Source organism: Nicotiana attenuata, unplaced genomic scaffold, assembly GCF_001879085.1.
Source record: "Nicotiana attenuata strain UT unplaced genomic scaffold, NIATTr2, whole genome shotgun sequence".
Taxonomy (NCBI): domain Eukaryota; kingdom Viridiplantae; phylum Streptophyta; class Magnoliopsida; order Solanales; family Solanaceae; genus Nicotiana; species Nicotiana attenuata.
The window spans coordinates 12,488-22,261 of record NW_017673309.1 but is presented as its reverse complement, the minus strand read 5'-3'; positions in this window follow the sequence as shown (position 1 = coordinate 22,261).

The following is a 9,774-nucleotide window of genomic DNA, read 5'->3' as shown; positions in this document are numbered from 1 at the left end:
GGTGAGGAGACTCTGTGACGTTATTTTGGCGGTGAACGGAGCCGGCGCCACCGTGTGCGGCGGAGATGCAATTTAGGGTTTTGTAGATTTGGGACGTTTGGTTGGGATTTGAGAGGAGTTGGTCATGGATTCGTATTGAGGGGGTTAAGGCGGTGTAGGGGTGTAATTTTGAGCGACTTTGAAGCATCGCCGCCGGCGGAGACGATTTCCGGCCGGCGGCTTATGGCGGAGTAGGGCGGCGTTATTTTCTGATAATGAGGGGTGAGAGAGACGACTTAGGGGGGCTAGGGGTGGTCTCCGACATTTAAATATTAAGTTCAAACCAGTTCCCAGCCGTTGGATCAGAGATCCTCGACGGCTGGGATTGAATCTTATCAAAACGGGGTCGTTTGGTTAGGTAAAGGGACGGACCGGATCGGGGGTTTGGGTTGGGCTATTTTGGACGGGTTTGGGGTTTATTCTTTGGCCTGGGGCGTGTGTTTGGGAAGGGAATAATTTGGGCTCAGCATTTAAATTCAAAATTGGCCCAAAACTAGTTTAAACACAACCCTTTCCTTTTCCTTTCCTTTTCTTTTTTTTTTATTTTTCTGATTTTTATTAAATGCCAAATCAAAAATAAAGACCCGAATTGACTGTCAAATTATATTACTTAATTTCCAAATACGCGAATTCCTAATTTAAAAGCAAACTAAGACAAATTAAAGTATAAAATGCAAGAAGAACCATTTTTGTTATTTTCTTTGTTCTTGAAGTAACCTAATTACTAATTAATCCTAAAATGCGAAATTAAACCCTAAATTCAAATGCCAAGTATATTTTTTATATTTTTCATTAATTAAAATGCACAAACAAAAATGCAAACAATCAACAGAAAATATCACAAAAATCCACTAAATTGCAAATACTGAAAGACATTATTTTGTTTTGAATTTCTGGGAGTAATTCATATAGGGCAAAAATCACGTGCTCACAATGAGTTCAGTTTCAGAGATGTTTTGAGAGAGTTTGTACCTCAGTCACTTCGGTTCAGCATGGGTCGAGAGTTGGAGTCAGATGTTTTGTTTTAGCAGGTGGTAGGGATCATTCGCCGGTTAGAGGGCATATGGGACCGGGAGCGAGAGGACAGACGAGATCTGGAGAGAGAGAGTACAGGGAGGCGAGGAGGCCTCGTGGACCGGAGAGATCTGCTGGCCCTTATTTTGGAGGCAGGGTACGACATGGTGGAGGTTTGTGGGTTAGCCAGTTCAGTTTGCGCTTCAGGCTTCACAGTGACTCAGGTGTTCATGGGTCTCAGAGTACCCATGGCGCACAGTCCCACAGCCACGTCAGTAGAGGTGTTGCTTTGAGTGTGGAGATGCTAGCCACATGGTGAGAGATTTCCCTAGATTTTGGGAAGATATGTCACAGCAAGGTATTCAGGTGAGTAGAGGGCGCCCAAGAAGGGGAGACCCAGCCCGTTGATGTGTTTTATATAGTAGGCTTAAGGCCGCTGCGCCAGATGATGCTATTCGGGTATGATTTTTGATTTGTTATAGTGGAGCACCATCCGTAGTTCATCACAGCTCTGCTTATCGGGGTGAGTTCCCCTATTTGTTGCCCCACTTATGGGTGCATTTCATGATTTACACTCTGTTTATGTGTCTGTTGGAAGGTTCTATGAGTGATAGCCGTGTCTATTGTCTGTTTTTGTTTATTATCGAGAGTTATGAGACTAGTAGTAAATTTCTATTGTCCTTCTCGGTAGGCTTGATGTGATTTATGAGTATTTTTGGCTACGAGCCGTGATTCTTATGCTCCACCGGTGTGGGAGCCAGTACTTGTTGTAAATTGTAACGAAATTGATCTAGTGAGAGTGTCCAGCTGATTTGGTATGTACCCTACTTGAGATTCAGAGTTGAGGGCAGGACCCTCGTTGTTTCATGTGATTTGATGTGTTGAGACCGGGCTGTGTACCGCGGTGGGAGTTATATCAGTATGAGATCCTTGTGATTCTTTTATATGCTTTAATTCTTTCTTGTTAGATTGAGTGGTAAATTAGTTTTGATAGAAAAATTTGTGCTTGACAGACTTGTTTGATAGTTCCTTTATGTGTTTCCTTTCCATATTCAGTTAATTTCGTTCTGTGCTTCTTGAGTTCTAGCTTGTGGGGTGTGTGCCCGTTGGTATTAAACGTGAATTGGTGATTCGGGTGTTAGTTGTATGGTTTTCATGGTTATTGTACCATCTTCAGTGTTGTGGAGGTTTCATAAGGGTTCCTATCGAATTTGAGGCTTATGGCCGGTGCAGGATTGATTCGGGCAAATATTGTGATCAGGAATGTTATTATAAGCCTATGTATGGTGTGTATGTTGTGTGGTTGTACTCTGTGGGTGTGGGCATAAGTGGTTGTAGCTAGTTGAGACCGATACCGGATATGGATTTAGAATCAGGTCCCTTGGAAATAAATAGGGGATGGGGAGTTGGGCTCTAAGGCTTATTGGTATTGCTAGAAAGGCTAAATTTCAGTTGAGATGGTGTCGTCAGATCTGTGTGGATTAGGGTGACTTAGGATCACCCACGGGTGTATGCTGGAAGTGTGCATTAAATGAATTGAGAACTTTGAGGCAAATCTTGGCACGTTCGAGGACGAACGTTGTTTTAAGAGGGGGAGGATGTAACGATCCGGCCGGTCGTTTTGAGAATTTAAGCTCTATTCAGCGGCGTAAGGTCTGGAATAGCTTCATAATACGAGTATCAACTTGCGTGCATGGTTGAATTCAGTTAACGGATGATTCAAAGTAAAATTGAAAGAAGGAATCTAGTTTTGGGAGTTTAAGCGGTGAGAATTTGACCGAAATTGGACTTTTGAGTATACGGCCCCAGAATGAATTTTTGATGATTTCAACAGCTTTGTATGGTGATTTTGGACTTAGGCGCGCGTTCGGATTATGTTTTGGAGGTCCGTAGCTAATTTAGGCTTGAAATGCCGAAAGTTGAATTTTTAAAGTTTCCGGTTCGATAATGAAATTTTGATCCAAGGGTCGGAATGGAATTCCGGAAGTTGGAGTAGCTCCGTAGTGTTGAATGTGACGTGTGTACAAAATTTCAGGCCATTCGAACAAGGTTTGATATACTTTTTGATCGGAAGAGTAAATTGAGAGTTTTTGGAGTTCTTAGGCTTGAATCCGATGTTAAATTGGTGTTTTGATGTTGTTTTGAGCGTTTCGAGGATTTGAACAAGTTTGAATGATGTTATGGGATATGTTGGCATGTTTGGTTGAGGCCCCGAGGGCCTCGGGTGTGTTCTGGATGGGCTGCGGGTCATTTTCCCTTGTTTTTGAACTGCTGTTTCTGGGTATCTGATATCCTCCTTCGCGTTTGCGAAGCCCTTCCCGCGTTCGCGAAGTGTCTCTGCTAGTCGCCTCATTTTCCTTCTTCGCGTTCGCGTAAAAAGCCTCGCGTTCGCGTAGCTCTGTCTCTTCATTCATCGCGTTCGCGTCAGTACATCGCGTTCGCGTACTTATGCCATCCCACCCTTCGTGTTCGCGTACTAGTTCACGCGTTCGCGAAGAGCAATCTTTGGGCCATAATATTTTCCTTTTTCGTGTTCGCGTGCGTGCTGTCGCGTTCGCGAAGCACATCTGGGCAGCCTTCATTTTTCTTCTTCGCGAACGCGATACTTCCTCTGTGTTCGCGATGCTTTAATATCTGCGCAGAATATAAGTTATCCAAATCGAGGGTTAGGCCATTTTTAACATTTTTGGAGTTCTAGAGCTCGGTTTTGGGCGATTCCTTGTGGGGTTTTCAAGCAAAACGTTTGGGTAAGTGTTCTTAACTTAGAATTGATTATATTCCATGAATATGTCTTCATTTTTATCATTTAATTTTGTGATTTTAGTTGAGGAAAATGTTGGTTTTTGAAGGAAATTCCTAAAACAAAAAATCGTAATTTGAGGGGCCAAATGGCATCGGAATTTAATAAATTTTGTTTGGTTGAACTCATATTGGAATGGGTATTCGGATTTTGTGAAATTTGTTGGGTTCCGAGGTGCGGGCCCGGGGGTCGACTTTTGGACCAATTTTTAGATTTTGTTAAAGATTGAAACTTTATGATTCGGAATAGTTTCTTATGTGTTTTATTTGTGCTTTGAAGTTAATTTGGTTAGATTTGAGCCGTACGGAGGCCTTTTCACCCGAGAAGTGCATTTTTGAGCATTGGTTTGTCGTCTTTGAGGTAAGTATCTTGCCTAACCTTGTGTGGGGGACTTTCCCTTAGGACTCGAGTCTTCCATGCTAATTGTAGTCCGTGCACGCGAGGTGACGAGTGTGTGCTCGGGCTTATTTGTGGGAAAAATTTTCTTTAGGGTTCTTAGGTCCTTATGTTCATCGTATGGGAAGTATTCTGTTATGATTGAGTTGTCTAATTGCATAATTTACCTCTATGTGCTCTATACGATGTTGTTAGCTTCCTCTAACTCTTACCTGTTACTTGACCTTAATTGCCTTAATTGAATTAGCTGTTCTGTTGTTGTTTTGTTAAGGTTATTGTGTTTTTCGTAGTTTCTCCGTGATTCTCTTGTTGCTATGTAATCATACTCTTGGTGGTGGAACTTCCTTGTGATTGGATTGTTGGATTGTTTTTGATTCCCTTGTCGGGATGCTATTGTTCATATTTGTTGGCTCGGGATACCAAGAGATCCCCAGCACATATATTGAGGATACCAAGAGATCCCCAGCACATATATTGAGGATACCAAGAGATCCTCGGGATACCAAGAGATCCCCAGCACATATATTGAGGATACCAAGAGATCCCCCGCACATATATTAAGGATACCAAGAGATCCTCGGGATACCAAGAGATCCCCAGCACATATATTGAGGATACCAAGAGATCCTCGGGATACCAAGAGATCCCCAGCACATATATTGAGGATACCAAGAGATCCTCGGGATACCAAGAGATCCCCCAAGTATTTACGTTTGGGACTACGGGACGGAATCCCGGGAGATCCCCTGTCGATATTCTGTGAGTGTAAAAGCACGAAGGGTGATGCCGTGCACTTTCTGCTTGCTGTGTGTAATCGTTGTTATCAATTCAAGTGTTTTAACGGGTTAGATTCCCTTGCTGCTGTGATTCTTTGTGTTGGAACCCATAGTGTTGTTAATACCTCGCCGTATATATACTTATATATATTTCAATACTTCAACCTCAATAATCTCTACATTTTTGACTCAATTAATTTCTCAACAAAATTTTCCTTAAATCGTCTGAGGTTGTATCCTACTTAAAAGGAATTTCTACTAAGATGTGAATTATTAAATCCCATGGTAAAGGTAATAATTCATTCGATGTTGTATTCTAATTAAAAACGGTACTCCCTTTATTCAAATGACTTCTAAAAATAACTTCATCTCTTCTCGCTGGCTTTCCAAATTAGTTTAGAATTTGTAATTTACTTATATTAGGTAAATGAGACTTCTTGAACATCTTGAGTGCATTTGTACGGACATTATGTATTGTATAGTATGTGGATTTCTCTTGTTAAGAGTGAGATGGAAAATATGGGAGCACAAGGTGCCATGTGTGTTGAAGGTTCGGAAGTTGAGATTTATGATATGAGAAACCGAGGATTTGAGATGGTCGGGATTGTGTATTAGGCATGATGTGAGTGATCGAGTTGGCATTGCCTTCATTATTTGGATACATTCTTACTTGTCTCTGTTCCTATTACGTCAGTGTTGATTTACTTGGTTATCTAATTTACTTGGTGTCGTTCGTTACTACCCGTGTTCTCCCTTTATTGTTCCTACTGTTTGTAAATTGATTTTCTCTCCGCTGTTGATACTACCCCGTTATCTTTATCTCGATATTTTATTATCATATCTTGTTCATTTCATTTGACCAGTAGGTGTCTTGACTGTTCCTCGTCACTACTCCATCCAGGTTAGTCTTGATACTTACTGGGCACCGCTGTGGTGTGCTCATACTACACTTCTGCACATTTTTTTGTGCAGATCCAGGTATTGTTCGCTAGTAGCTGTGCGGATCCTTGCCGAGGAGACTCAAGGTAGCCCTGCTGCTGCGTTCGCAGGCTTCGGAGTCACCTTCCTATTTTATATTCTCACTGCTGTACTTATTTCCATACGGTTGTGTTTAGAAATGGTAGCGAAACTCTGTAGAGCTTATGACTTGTACCACCGGGTTTTTGGAAAATGTTCATTGAATAAAGGATTTATTTCAGAAGAATTTTAGATGTTATTATTTATTATTGTTTTTCCGCAAATTATTAGGCTTACCTAGTCCTTAAGACTAGGTGCCATCACGAAACCCAACGGAGGGGAAATTGGGTCGTGACAGGTTGGTATCAGAGCTCTAAGTTCATAGGTGCTATGAGACATAAGCGAGTTTAGTAGAGTCTTGCGGATCGGTACGGAGAGGTCTGTACTTATCTTCGAGGGACTGCGGAACTATTAGGACAATCTCACTTCCTTCATTCTTATCGTGCGAGCTTATTGATCTTGGAGTTTGAACTTTTATCCTTCCATTCTCTCACCGGCGGTGAGGACACGAGCTGCGATTATCGATGACGCTGCTTCCGGAGCAGGTATCGCTAGAGGCAGAGACCGACGAGGAGTACGTGTCGCAGCTAGGCCACACTCAGGGCGGTGAGTTTTCGTTGGTCAGGTTCCAGGCGTCATGGCAACATAATTTGTGGTTCCAATTCAGCCCATGGTCAGGGCAGCAGCATCCGAGGGAGAGCAACTTAGAATTTGCAAGGTTCAAGAAAGAGTGACCCTCCTGCATTCAGCGGTTTGGCTTAAGAGAGCACTATGGGTTTCATAGGGGAGTGTCATCGCATTATCAGCACTATGGGTATTGCAGAGACGAGTGTGGTTGCTTTTACTACGTTCCAGCTTGACGGAGCGGCTTATCAGTGGTGGTTGACATATGAGTTGGGTAATCGACCGATGTAGTTTCACTTACATGAGTTCAGTTTCAGAGATGTTTTGAGAGAGTTTGTACCTCAGTCACTTCGGTTCAGCATGGCTCGAGAGTTGGAGTCAGATGTTTCGTTTCAGCAGGTGGTAGGGATCGTTCGCCGGTGAGAGGGCATATGGGACGGGGAGCGAGAGGACAGACGAGATCTGGAGAGAGAGAGTACAGGGAGGCGAGGAGGCCTCGTGGACCAGAGAGATCTGCTGGCCTTTATTCTGGAGGCAGGATACGACATGGTGGAGGTTCGTGGGTTAGCCAGTTCAGTTTGCGCTTTAGGCTTCACAGTGATTCAGGTGTTCATGGGTCTCAGAGTACCCATAGCGCACAGTTCCCACAGCCACGTCAGTAGAGGTGTTGCTTTGAGTGTGGAGATGCTAGCCACATGGTGAGAGATTTCCCAAGATTTCGGGCAGATATGTCACAGCAAGGTATTCAGGTGAGTAGAGGGCGCCCAAGAGGGGGAGGCCCNNATGTATTTTTGATTTGTTATAGTGGAGCACCATCCGTAGTTCATTACAGCTCTGCTTATCGGGGTGAGTTCCCCTATTTGTTGCCCCACTTATGGGTGCGTTTCATGATTTACACTCTCTTTATATGTAACCCTGTTGGAAGGTTCTATGAGTGATAGCCGTGTCTATCGTCTATTTTTGTTTATTATCGAGAGTTATGAGACTAGTAGTAAATTTCTATTGTCCTTCTCGGTAGGCTTGATGTGATTTATGAGTATTTTTGGCTACGAGCCGTGATTCTTATGCTCCACCGGTGTGGGAGCCAGTACTTGTTGTAAATTGTAACGGAATTGATCTAGTGAGAGTGTCCAGCTAATTTGGTGTGTACCCTACTTGAGATTCAGAGTTGAGGGCAGGACCCTCGTTGTTTCATGTGATTTGATGTGTTGAGACCGGGCTGTTTACCGCGGTGGGAGTTATATCAGTATGAGATCCTTGTGATTCTTTTATATGCTTTAATTCTTTCTTGTTTAATTGAGTGGTAAATTAGTTTTGATAGAGAAATTTGTGCTTGACGGACTTGTTTGATAGTTCCTTTATGTGTTTCCTTTCCATATTCAGTCAATTTCGTTCTGTGCTTCTTGAGTTCTAGCTTGTGGGGTGTGTGCCCGCTGGTATTAGACGTGAATTGGTGATTCGGGTGTTAGCTGTATGGTTTTCGTGATTATTGTACCATCTTCAATGTTGTGGAGGTTTCAAAAGGGTTCCTATCGAATTTGAGACTTATGGCCGGTGCAGGATTGATTCGGGCAAATATTGTGATCAGAAATGTTATTATAAGCCTATTTGTGGTGTGTATGTTATGTGGTTGTACTCTGTGGGTGTGGGCATAAGTGGTTGCAGCTAGTTGATATTGATACCGGATATGGATTTAGAATCAGGTCCCTTGGAAATGAATGGGGGATGGGGAGTTGGGCTCTAAGGCTTATTGGTATTGCTAGAAAGGCTAAATTTTAGTTGAGATGGTGTCGTCAGATCTATGTGGATTAGGGTGACTTGGGATCACCCGCGGGTGTATGCTGGAAGTGTGCATTAAATGAGTACCAAATAAGAATGGTATGACGACTCACAAATGACCTCTTTAGAGGAAAACCAATTGTAATTCCATGTGATCTTTTTGGCAGACAAAGTAAGAAGTAGTTCTTTCCAGGCATCAATCCCTTCCGGTAAGTCACATTTGTCAATTCTTTTCTGGTGATCATAAGTGTGATTAGGCCAGAGCTCACTAAAATTAGTGATCGTAGGGTGACGATAAAAATGCTCCAAAAACCATATCTGTAACAAAATTTTGCAGCTATCAAAGTTTCGTGCGCCCAATTTACATCTAGTTAAGACACGTAAAAATGCAAGAAAGAATCATAGGGACCAAAGTATAATCATCCCTTTTTGAGGTCAGAGCCTCAACTACACCTGCCAAGCGGATGTCAATGCGTTCTTCCCTTTCCGGGAAAACTACACGCCCCAAAAAAGCAACCATAAAGGCAAACCTTCTGTGAACCTTCCATGTTTCTTTATTTTCCTTTGATTTCAGTTTTCCACGTTCCTTTTGAAATTGCTTTCTAGGCCATACAAGTGAAACAAAAATCCTAACTTAACCCACTTGCCTCCTAAACCTTCATATTGTCCGTATTTTATGTTCAAGAGCTTCAGAAACTTACCCTCATTCATATTTTTTGGTACTATGGGCCTTTGGCGGCGAAGATTGCGGCCCCACCCCTGGAAATGGGCGATTTCGTCCAAGGTCGGAGTCATTTCACAGTCGGTAAAACGGAACACATTGTTTTCAGGATCCTAGTGCGGAATCAAAGCTTCAATCACATCCCTCCTGGGCATGATCGTCATCATGTGAACCAAATGTCCCAAGTACTTCTTTATCTGGTTTCACTCATATTCCTTAAAATCTCTCCACCAATCCCATAACAATTGTGGTATCTGATCAACAATAAGAAAATCCGGTATCCCTTTTGACTTGGGCCTTTTTTCAGACTTACCTCTTTCCCCACTCATAGTGTACCTGTTTATCCAGATACGGGGTTAGGTTTTAATCAAATATATTATTGACACAAAAAATCCGATTTCTCGGGTTTTGACTCTAAAAAAAAAAGAAAATAAAAAAAAAGAAATAAAAGCTAAATTGTGGGACTTAAAAAAGTTACATTACTAAAATAATCATGAAATTAAAATAAAATAATATATATATATATATATATATATATATATATGGCTCAAAATGACTATCTTTTCGTAAAAACAAGTGAACATAAAAAAAAATAAAGAATAAACTGG